The sequence below is a fragment of the Triticum aestivum genome, chromosome 7B (genome assembly GCF_018294505.1).
Source record: "Triticum aestivum cultivar Chinese Spring chromosome 7B, IWGSC CS RefSeq v2.1, whole genome shotgun sequence".
Lineage (NCBI taxonomy): Eukaryota > Viridiplantae > Streptophyta > Magnoliopsida > Poales > Poaceae > Triticum > Triticum aestivum.
In genome coordinates, this window is record NC_057813.1 from 743,733,453 (window position 1) to 743,743,819 (window position 10,367).

Below are 10,367 nucleotides of genomic sequence, written 5' to 3' on the forward strand. Positions count from 1 at the left end.
GTCGACGGTGTCGCTCACCGTGCCGCCGACGGGGTCGCTCACCCACAACTCCGTGCTCGTCATGTCTCCGGCCTCCTGAGTCATCGGCTCCTAGCTGTGCGCAGATTCCTGTAGCATAATATCTCCGTCGATGAGTGGCCCTGATTTCTTGATTCTTGGTGGCCGCTCGAGCCCGCGCTGTCAATGGCACCCGTCGTCGTCACGCTTTACTATTATTGGCACTCTTCTTCCGGCGATTGGCCGCCTGGGGTTTCCCGGCTGCTTCGTGCCTTGTCTTGTCGCCCGTGCCGTCAGTGCCACGCGGTTATCGCCGTCGGCAGGACTGCTCGCGCGTACATATCCACTGGTCCGTGGATTCTTACAGTTATTGAGGTATTTCCTGCTTGGCTCAACAGTTACCTTCCCCTCCCCTCCTACTCGAAGTCCGGCAAATTTTGCCGGCTCTCCGGGCCTGCCGGTTGCCACAGGGTCGGTGCAGTGGATACCATTAGCGTCTTCTCTATTCCACAAGTATCCTATCCTCACATCCCTGTCAACAGTGGTTTAATTTTGGCTCTTTTGATTTTACAGGTGCTCTTTGTTGTGCTGTGGTAAACAGTGAAGTTGAGCAACTATTCAGACTTCAGACTTTAGTGTTAAGACCAAGAAAATTGGCTTCATACTTCAGTTCGTGAGGTATTTACCTGCTTGGCTCCACCGTTACCTTCCCCTCCCTTCCTACTGAAAGTCCGACAAATTTTCTGCTCCGCTCGCCGGCAATCGGCTCCCTGAGCCTGCCAATTGTCACAGGGTTGGTGCAGTGGGTGCCATTAGCATCTTCTCTGTTACACATGTATCCAATCCCCACATCAACCATGATGCCACTGTAGGGGATCGTAGCAGAAATTTAAAATTTTCTACGCATCACCAAGATCAATCTATGGAGTAATCTAGCAACGAGGGGAAGGAGAGTGAATCTACATACCCTTGTAGATCGCTAAGCGGAAGCCTTCAAGAGAACGGGGTTGAAGGAGTCGTACTCGTCGTGATCCAAATCACTGGAGATCCTAGTGCCGAACCGACGGCACCTCCGTGTTCAACACACGTACAGCCCGGTGACGTCTCCCATGCCTTGATCCAGTAAGGAGAGAGGGAGAGGTTGCGGAAGACTCTGTCCAGCAGCAGCACAACGGTGTGGTGGTGGTGGAGGAGCGTGGCAATCCTGCAAGGCTTCGCCAAGCACCGCGGGAGAGGAGGAGGAGGACTTGGGAGAGGGGGAGGGCTGCGCCAGAACTTGGGTGCGGCTTCCCTCCCACCCCCCACATATATATAGGGGCAAGGGAGAGGGGGGGCCAGCCCCCTCAGATCCAATCTGAGGAGGGGGCGGCGGCCAGGGGGGTTGCCTTGCCCCCCAAGGCAAGGGGGCGCCCCCCTTTAGGGTTTCCCCCCAAACCCTAGGCGCATGGGCCCTAAGGGGGAAGGCGCCCAGCCCACTAAGGGCTGGTCCCTCTCCACAAACAGCCCATAGGGCCCTCCGGGGCAGGTGGACCCTCCCGGTGGACCCCCGGAACCCCTTCGGTGGTCCCGGTACAATACCGGTAACCCCCGAATTATTCCGGTGACCGTATGATGACTTCCCATATATAAATCTTTACCTCCGGACCGTTCCGGAACTCCTCGTGACGTCCGAGATCTCATCCGGGACTCCGAACAACATTCGGTAACCACATACAAACTTCCTTTATAACGCTAGCGTCATCGAACCTGAAGTGTGTAGACCCTACGGGTTCGGTAACCATGCAGACATGACCGAGGCAACTCTCTGGCCCATAACCAACAGCGGGATCTGGATACCCATGTTGGCTCCCACATGTTCCACGATGATCTCATCGGATGAACCATGATGTCGAGGATTCGATCAATCCCGTATTCAATTCCCTTTGTCTAGCGGTATTGTACTTGCCCGAGATTCGATCGTCGGTATGCCGATACCTTGTTCAATCTCGTTACCGGCAAGTCTCTTTACTCATTCCGTAACACATCATCCCGTGATCAACTCCTTGGTCACATTGTGCACATTATGATGATGTCCTACCGAGTGGGCCCAAAGATACCTCTCCGTCACACGGAGTGACAAATCCCAGTCTTGATTCGTGTCAACCCAACAGACACTTTAGGAGATACCCGTAGTGCACCTTTGTAGCCACCCAGTTACGTTGTGACGTTTGGTACACCCAAAGCATTCCTACGGTATCCGGGAGTTGCACAATCTCATGGTCTAAGGAAATGATACTTGACACGATCTTTGTGCTAGGCTTAGGATTGGGTCTTGTCCATCACATCATTCTCCTAATGATGTGATCCCGTTATCAACAACATCCAATGTCCATGGTCAGGAAACCGTAACTATCTATTGATCAACGAGCTAGTCAACTAGAGGCTTACTAGGGACATGGTGTTGTCTATGTATCCACACATGTATTTGAGTTTCCTATCCATACAATTCTAGCATGGATAATAAACGATTATCATGAACAAGGAAATATAATAATAATAACTAATTTATAATTGCCTCTAGGGCATATTTCCAACAGTCTCCCACTTGCACTAGAGTCAATAATCTAGTTCAGATCGCCATGTGATTAACACTCACAGGTCACATCGCCATGTGACCAACATCCAAAGAGTTTACTAGAATCAATAATCTAGTTCACATCACTATGTGATTAACACTCAATGAGTTCTGGGTTTGATCATTTATGCTTGTGAGAGAGGTTGTAGTCAATGGGTCTGCAATATTCAGATCCCTATGTATTTCGCAAAACTTTATGTCATATCGTAGATGCCGCTACCACGTTCCACTTGGAGCTATTCCAAATTATTGCTCCATTATACGTATCCGGTATCTCTACTCAGAGCTATCCGGATAGGTGTTAAGCTTGCATCGACGTAACTCTTTACGTCAAACTCTTTATCACCTCCATAACCGAGAAACATTTCCTTATTCCTCTAAGGATAATTTTTGACCGCTATCTAGTGACCCACTCCCGAGTCACCTTTGTACCCTCTTGCCAGACATGTGGGAAGGCACACATCAGGTGCAGTACAAAGCATGACATACTCTATAGAGCCTATGGCTAAGGCATAGGGGACGACATTCATCCTTTCTCTTTCTTCTGCCGTGGTCGAGCTTTAAGTCTTAACTTCATACCTTACAACTCAGGCAAGAACTCCTTCTTTGACTGATCCATCTTGAACACCTTCAAGATCATGTCAAGGTATGTGCTCATTTGAAAGTACTATTAAGCGTTTTGATCTATCCTCATAGATCTTGATGCTCAATGTTCAAATAGCTTAATCCAGGTATGAAGTCTTAACTTCATACCTTACAACTCAGGCAAGAACTCCTTCTTAGACTGATCCATCTTGAACACCTTCAAGATCATGTCAAGGTATGTGCTCATTTGAAAGTACTATTAAGCGTTTTGATCTATCCTCATAGATCTTGATGCTCAATGTTCAAATAGCTTAATCCAGGTTTTCTATTGAAAAACACCTTTCAAATAACCCTATATGCTTTCCAGAAATTCTACATCATTTCCGATCAACAATATGTCAACAACATATACTCATCAGAAATGCTATAGTGCTCCCACTCACTTCTTTGGAAATACAAGTTTCTCATAAACTTTGTATAAACCCAAAATCTTTGATCATCTCATCAAAGCGTATATTCCAACTCCGAGATGCTTACTCCAGTCCTTAGAAGGATTGCTAGAGCTTTGCATACTTGTTAGCATCTTTCAGGATTGACAGAACCTTCTGGTTGTATCACATACAACCTTTCCTCGTCGAGGAAACAATGTTTTGACATCCTATCTGCAAGATTTCATAAATTATGCAGTAACTGCTAATATAATTTCAACAGACTCTTAGCATCGCTACGAGTGAGAAAGTCTCATCGTAGTCAACTCCTTGAACTTGTCGGAAAACATCTTAACGACAAGTCGAGCTTTCTTAATGGTGACACTTACCATCATCGTCCATCTTCCTTTCAAAATCCATCTGTACCCAACAGCCTTACGACCATCAAGTATTTCTTCCAAAGTCCATACTTTGTTTTCATACATGGATCCTCTCTCGGATTTTATGGCCTCGAGCCATTCGTCGGAATCCGGGCCCACCATCGCTTCTCCATAGCTCGTAGGTTCATTGTTGTCTAGCAACATGACTTCCAAGATAGGATTACGTACCACTCTGAAGCAGTACTTGTCCTTGTCGTCCTACGAGGTTTGGTAGTGACTTGAGCCGAAGTTTCATGATCATTATCATCAACTTCCACTTCAATTGGTGTAGGTGCCACAGGAACAACTTCCTGTGCCCTGCTACACACTAGTTGAAGTGATGGTTCAATAACCTTATCAAGTCTTCACCATCCTCCCACTCAATTCTCTCGAGAGAAACTTTTCCTCGAGAAAGGACCCGTTTCTAGAAACAATCTTTCGCTTCCGGATCTGAAATAGGAGGTATACCCAACTATTTTTAGGTGTCCTATGAATATGTATTTGTCCGCTTTGGGTTCGAGCTTATCAGGCTGAAACCTTTTTCATGTAAGCATCGCAGCCCCAAACTTTCAAGAAACGACAGCTTAGGTTTCTCTAAACCATAGTTCATACGGTGTCATTTCAACGGAATTACGTGGTGCCCTATTTAAAGTGAATGTGGTTGTCTCTAATGCCTAACCCATGAACGATAGTGGTAATTTGATAAGAGACATCCTGGTATGCACCATATCCAATAGGGTGCATCTATGATGTTCGGACACACCATCACACTATGGTGTTCCAGGCGGTATTAGTTGTGAAACAATTTTCACAATGTCTTAATTTCATACCAAACTCATAACTCGGATACTCATCTCTATGATCATATCATAGACATTTTATCCTCTTGTCACGACGATCTTCAACTTCACTCTGAAATTACTTGAACCTTTCAATAATTCAGACTTGTGTTTCATCAAGTAAATACACTCAGTATCTACTCAAATCATCCGTGAAGTAAGAACATAACGATATCCACTGTGTGCCTCAGCACTCATTGCACTGCACACATCAAAATGTATTACTTCCAACAAATTGCTTTCTTGTTCCATTTAACTGAAAACGAGGCTTTCAGTCATCTTGCCCATGTGGTATGATTTGCATGTCTCAAGTGATTCAAAATCAAGTGAGTCCAAATGGTCCATTTGCATGGAGTTTCTTCATGCATATACACCAATAGACATGGTTCGCATGTCTCAAACATTTCAAAACGAGTGAGTCCAAAGATCCATCAACATGGAGCTTCTTCATGCGTTTTATACCAATATGACTTACATGGCAGTGCCACAAGTAAGTGGTACTACTATCATTACTATCTTATATCTTTTGGCATGAAAATGTGTATCACTACGATCGAGATTCAGTAAACCATTCTTTTAGGTGCAAGACCATTAAAGGTATCATTCAAATAAATAGAGTAACCATTATTCTCCTTAAATGAATAACCGTATTGCGATAGACATAATCCAATCATGTCTATGCTCAACGCAAACACCAAATATCAATTATTTAGGTTTAACACCAATCTCGATGGTAGAGGGAGCGTGTGATGCTTGATCACATCAACCTTGGAAACGCTTCCAACACATATCGTCAGCTCACCTTTAGCTAGTCTCCGTTTATTCCGTAGCTTTTATTTCGGGCTACTAACACTTAGCAACCGAACCGGTATCTAATACCCTGGTGCTACTAGGAGTACTAGTAAAGTACACATTAACATAATGCATATCCAATATACTTCTATCGACCTTGCCAGCCTTCTCATCTACCAAGTATCTAGGGTAATTCTGCTCCAGTGGCTATTCCCCTTATTACAGAAGCACTTAGTCTCGGGTTTGGGTTCAACCTTGGGTTTCTTCACTAGAGCAGCAGCGGATTTGTCATTTCGTTAAGTATCCCTTCTTGCCCTTGCCCTTCTTGAAACTAGTGGTTTCACCAACCATCAACAATTGATGCTCCTTCTTGATTTCTACTTTCGCGGTGTCAAACATCGCGAATATCTCAAGGATCATCATATCTATCCCTGATCTGTTATAGTTCATCACGAAGCTCTAGTAGCTTGGTGGCAATGACTTTGGAGAAACATCACTATCTCATCTGGAAGATCAACTCCCACTCGATTCAAGTGATTGTTGTACTCAGACAATCTGAGCACAAGCTCAACGATTGAGCTTTTCTCCCTTAGTTTGCATGCTAAGAAACTCGTCGGAGGTCTTATACCTCTTGACGTGGGCACGAGCCTGAAATCCTAATTTCAGCCCTCGAAACATCTCATATGTTCCGCGACCATCCGAAATCGTCTTTGTGCCTCAATTCTAAACCGTCTAACTGAACTATCACGTAGTTATCACAACGTGCATGTCAGATGTTCGCAACATCCAGAGACGACATTTGAGGTTCAGCACACCGAGCAGTGCATTAAGGCCATAAGCCTTCTTCAAAGCAATGAGGACAATCCTCAGTTTACGGACCCAGTCCGCATAATTGCTAATATCTACTTTCAACTATATTTTCTCTAGGAACATATCTAAAACAGTAGAACTAAAGCGCGAGCTACGACATGATTTGCAAAAAACTTTTTGGCTATGTTCAGGATAATTAAGTTCATCTTATGAACTCCCACTCAGATAGACATCCCTCCAGTCATCTAAGTGATCACATGATCCGAGTCAACTAGGCCGTGTCCGATCATCACGTGAGACGGACTAGTCATCATCGGTGAACATCTTCATGTTGATCGTATCTACTATACGACTCATGCTCAACCTTTCGGTCTCTTGTGTTCCGAGGCCATGTCTGTACATGATAGGCTCGTCAAGTCAACCTAAGTGTTTCGCGTGTGTAAATCTGGCTTACACCCATTGTATGTGAACATTAGAATCTATCACACCCGATCATCACGTGGTGCTTCGAAACGACGAACTTTCGCAACGGTGCACAGTTAGGGGGAACACTTTCTTGAAATTTTAATGAGGGATCATCTTATTTACTACCGTCGTTCTAAGCAAATAAGATGCATAAACATGATAAACATCACATGCAATCAAATAGTGACATGATATGGCCAATATCATTTTGCTCCTTTTGATCTCCATCTTCGGGGCTCCATGATCATCATCATCACCGGCATGACACCATGATCTCCATCATCATGATCTCCATCATCGTGTCTCCATGAAGTTGTCTCGCCAACTAATTACTTCTACTACTATAGCTAATGGTTTAGCAATAAAGTAAAGTAATTACATGGCGTTGTTCAACGACACGCAGGTCATACAATAAATTAAGACAACTCCTATGGCTCCTGCCGGTTGTCATACTCATCGACATGCAAGTCGTGATTCCTATTACAAGAACATGATCAATCTCATACATCACATATCATTCATCACATTCTTTTGGCCATATCACATCACATAGCATATCCCGCAAAAACAAGTTAGACGTCCTCTAATTGTTGTTTGCATGTTTTACGTGGCTGCTATGGGTTTCTAGCAAGAACATTTCTTACCTACGCAAAAACCACAACATGATACGCCAATTACTATTTACCCTTCATAAGGACCCTTTTCATCGAATCCGATCCGACTAAAGTGGGAGAGACAGACACCCGCTAGCCACCCTATGCAACTAGTGCATGTCAGTCGGTGGAACCTGTCTCACGTAAGAGTACGTGTAAGGTCGGTCCGGGCCGCTTCATCCCACGATGCCGCCAAATCAAGATAAGACTAGTAACGGCAAGTAAATTGACAAAATCGACGCCCACAACAACTTGTGTTCTACTCGTGCATAGAAACTACGCATAGACCTAGATCATGATGCCACTGTAGGGGATCGTAGCAGAAATTTAAAATTTTCTACGCATCACCAAGATCAATCTATGGAGTAATCTAGCAACGAGGGGAAGGAGAGTGAATCTACATACCCTTGTAGATCGCTAAGCGGAAGCGTTCAAGAGAACGGGGTTGAAGGAGTCGTACTCGTCGTGATCCAAATCACCGGAGATCCTAGTGCTGAACGGACGGCACCTCCGCGCTCAACACACGTACAGCCCGGTGACGTCTCCCACGCCTTGATCCAGCAAGGAGGGAGGGAGAGGTTGGGGAAGACTTCGTCCAGCAGCAGCACAACAGTGTGGTGGTGGTGGAGGAGCGTGGCAATCCTGCAGGGCTTCGCCAAGCACCGCGGGGAGGAGGAGGACTTGGGAGAGGGAGAGGGCTGCGCCAGAACTTGGGTGCGGCTGCCCTCCCACCCCCACATATATATAGGGGCAAGGGAGAGGGGGGGCCGGCCCCCTCAGATCCAATCTGAGGAGGGGGCGGCGGCCAGGGGGGTTGCCTTGCCCCCCAAGGCAAGGGTGCCCCCCTTTAGGGTTTCCCCCCAAACCCTAGGCGCATGGGCCCTAAGGGGGAAGGCGCCCAGCCCACTAAGGGGCTGGTCCCTCTCCACAAATAGCCCATAGGGCCCTCCGGGGCAGGTGGACCCTCCCGGTGGACCCCCGGAACCCCTTCGGTGGTCCCCGTACAATACCGGTAACCCTCGAATTATTCCGGTGACCGTATGATGACTTCCCATATATAAATCTTTACCTCCGGACCGTTCCGGAACTCCTCGTGACGTCCGAGATCTCATCCGGGACTCCGAACAACATTCGGTAACCACATACAAACTTCCTTTATAACCCTAGCGTCATCGAACCTTAAGTGTGTAGACCCTACGGGTTCGGGAACCATGCAGACATGACCGAGACAACTCTCCGGCCAATAACCAACAGCGGGATCTGGATACCCATGTTGGCTCCCACATCTTCCACGATGATCTCATTGTATGAACCACGATGTCGAGGATTCAATCAATCCCGTATTCAATTCCCTTTGTCTAGCGGTATTGTACTTGCCCGAGATTCGATCGTCGGTATGCCAATACCTTGTTCAATCTCGTTACCAGCAAGTCTCTTTACTCGTTCCGTAACACATCATCCCGTGATCAGCTCCTTGGTCACATTGTGCACATTATGACGATGTCCTACCGAGTGGGCCCAGAGATACCTCTCCGTCACACGGAGTGACAAATCCCAGTCTTGATTCGTGCCATCCCAACAGACACTTTCGGAGATACCCGTAGTGCACCTTTATAGCCACCCAGTTACGTTGTGACGTTTGGTACACCCAAAGCATTCCTACGGTATCCGGGAGTTGCACAATCTCATGGTATAAGGAAATGATACTTGACATTAGAAAAGCTTTAGCATATGAACTACACGATCTTTGTGCTAGGCTTAGGATTGGGTCTTGTCCATCACATCATTCTCCTAATGATGTGATCCCATTATCAACGACATCCAATGTCCATGGTCAGGAAACCGTAACCATCTATTGATCAATGAGCTAGTCAACTAGAGGCTTACTAGGGACATGGTGTTGTCTATGTATCCACACATGTATCTGAGTTTCCTATCAATACAATTCTAGCATGGATAATAAATGATTATCATGAACAAGGAAATATAATAATAATAACTAATTTATTATTGCCTCTAGGGCATATTTCCAACAATGGGTGCCATTAGCGTCTTCCCTGTTACACATGTATCCAATCCCCACATCAACCATTGTTTAATTTTGGGTCTTTGATTTTACAGGTGCTCTTTGCTGTGTTGTGGTAACCAGTGCAGTTGAGCAACTGTTCAGACATCAGACTTCAGAGTTCAGACCAAGCAAATTGGCTTCAGACTTCAGTTCGTGAGGTATTTACCTGATTGGCTCCATCGTTACCTTCCCCTCCCTTCCTACTAAAAGTCCGGCAAATTTTCTGCTCCGCTCGCCGGCAATCGGCTCCCCGAGCCTGCCAATTGCCACAGGGTTGGTGCAGTGGGTACCATTAGCATCTTCTCTATTACACATGTATCCAATCCCCACATCAACCATGGTTTAATTTTGGCTCTTTGATTTTACAGGTGCTCTTTGCTGCGTCGTGGTGACCCGTCAGCAGTTGAGCAATTGTTTAGAACTTCTAACAGCCCCATACTCCGAGGAGGAAGTTAGAAAGGTGGCTTTCCTAATGGAGCATAACAAGTCCGGATGGTTTTCCCATGGAGTTCTATTAGAACTTCAGGGAAGTCATCAAACCGGATCTCCTACTTTTGTTTAGCGACCTACATGTTGGTCAACTAGAATTGTTTTGCTTAAACTTTGGTGAGATTATTTTATAACCTAAGGTTAATGAGGCTGAAAGGATACAACAATATAGACCTATTTGCCTCTTAAATGTTAGATTTAAAATATT

General features: G+C 45.7%; 1 long non-coding RNA gene across 1 annotated transcript; it reads left to right on the plus strand.

The window, feature by feature from the left end:
• The first annotated feature begins 634 nt into the window (after positions 1-634).
• On the plus strand, positions 635-10,103 carry LOC123160479 (uncharacterized). Its single transcript, XR_006480237.1, has 3 exons — positions 635-675; positions 9,724-9,828; positions 10,039-10,103. It is a non-coding gene; the product is annotated as an uncharacterized lncRNA (long non-coding RNA).
• The last annotated feature ends 264 nt before the right edge of the window (positions 10,104-10,367 follow it).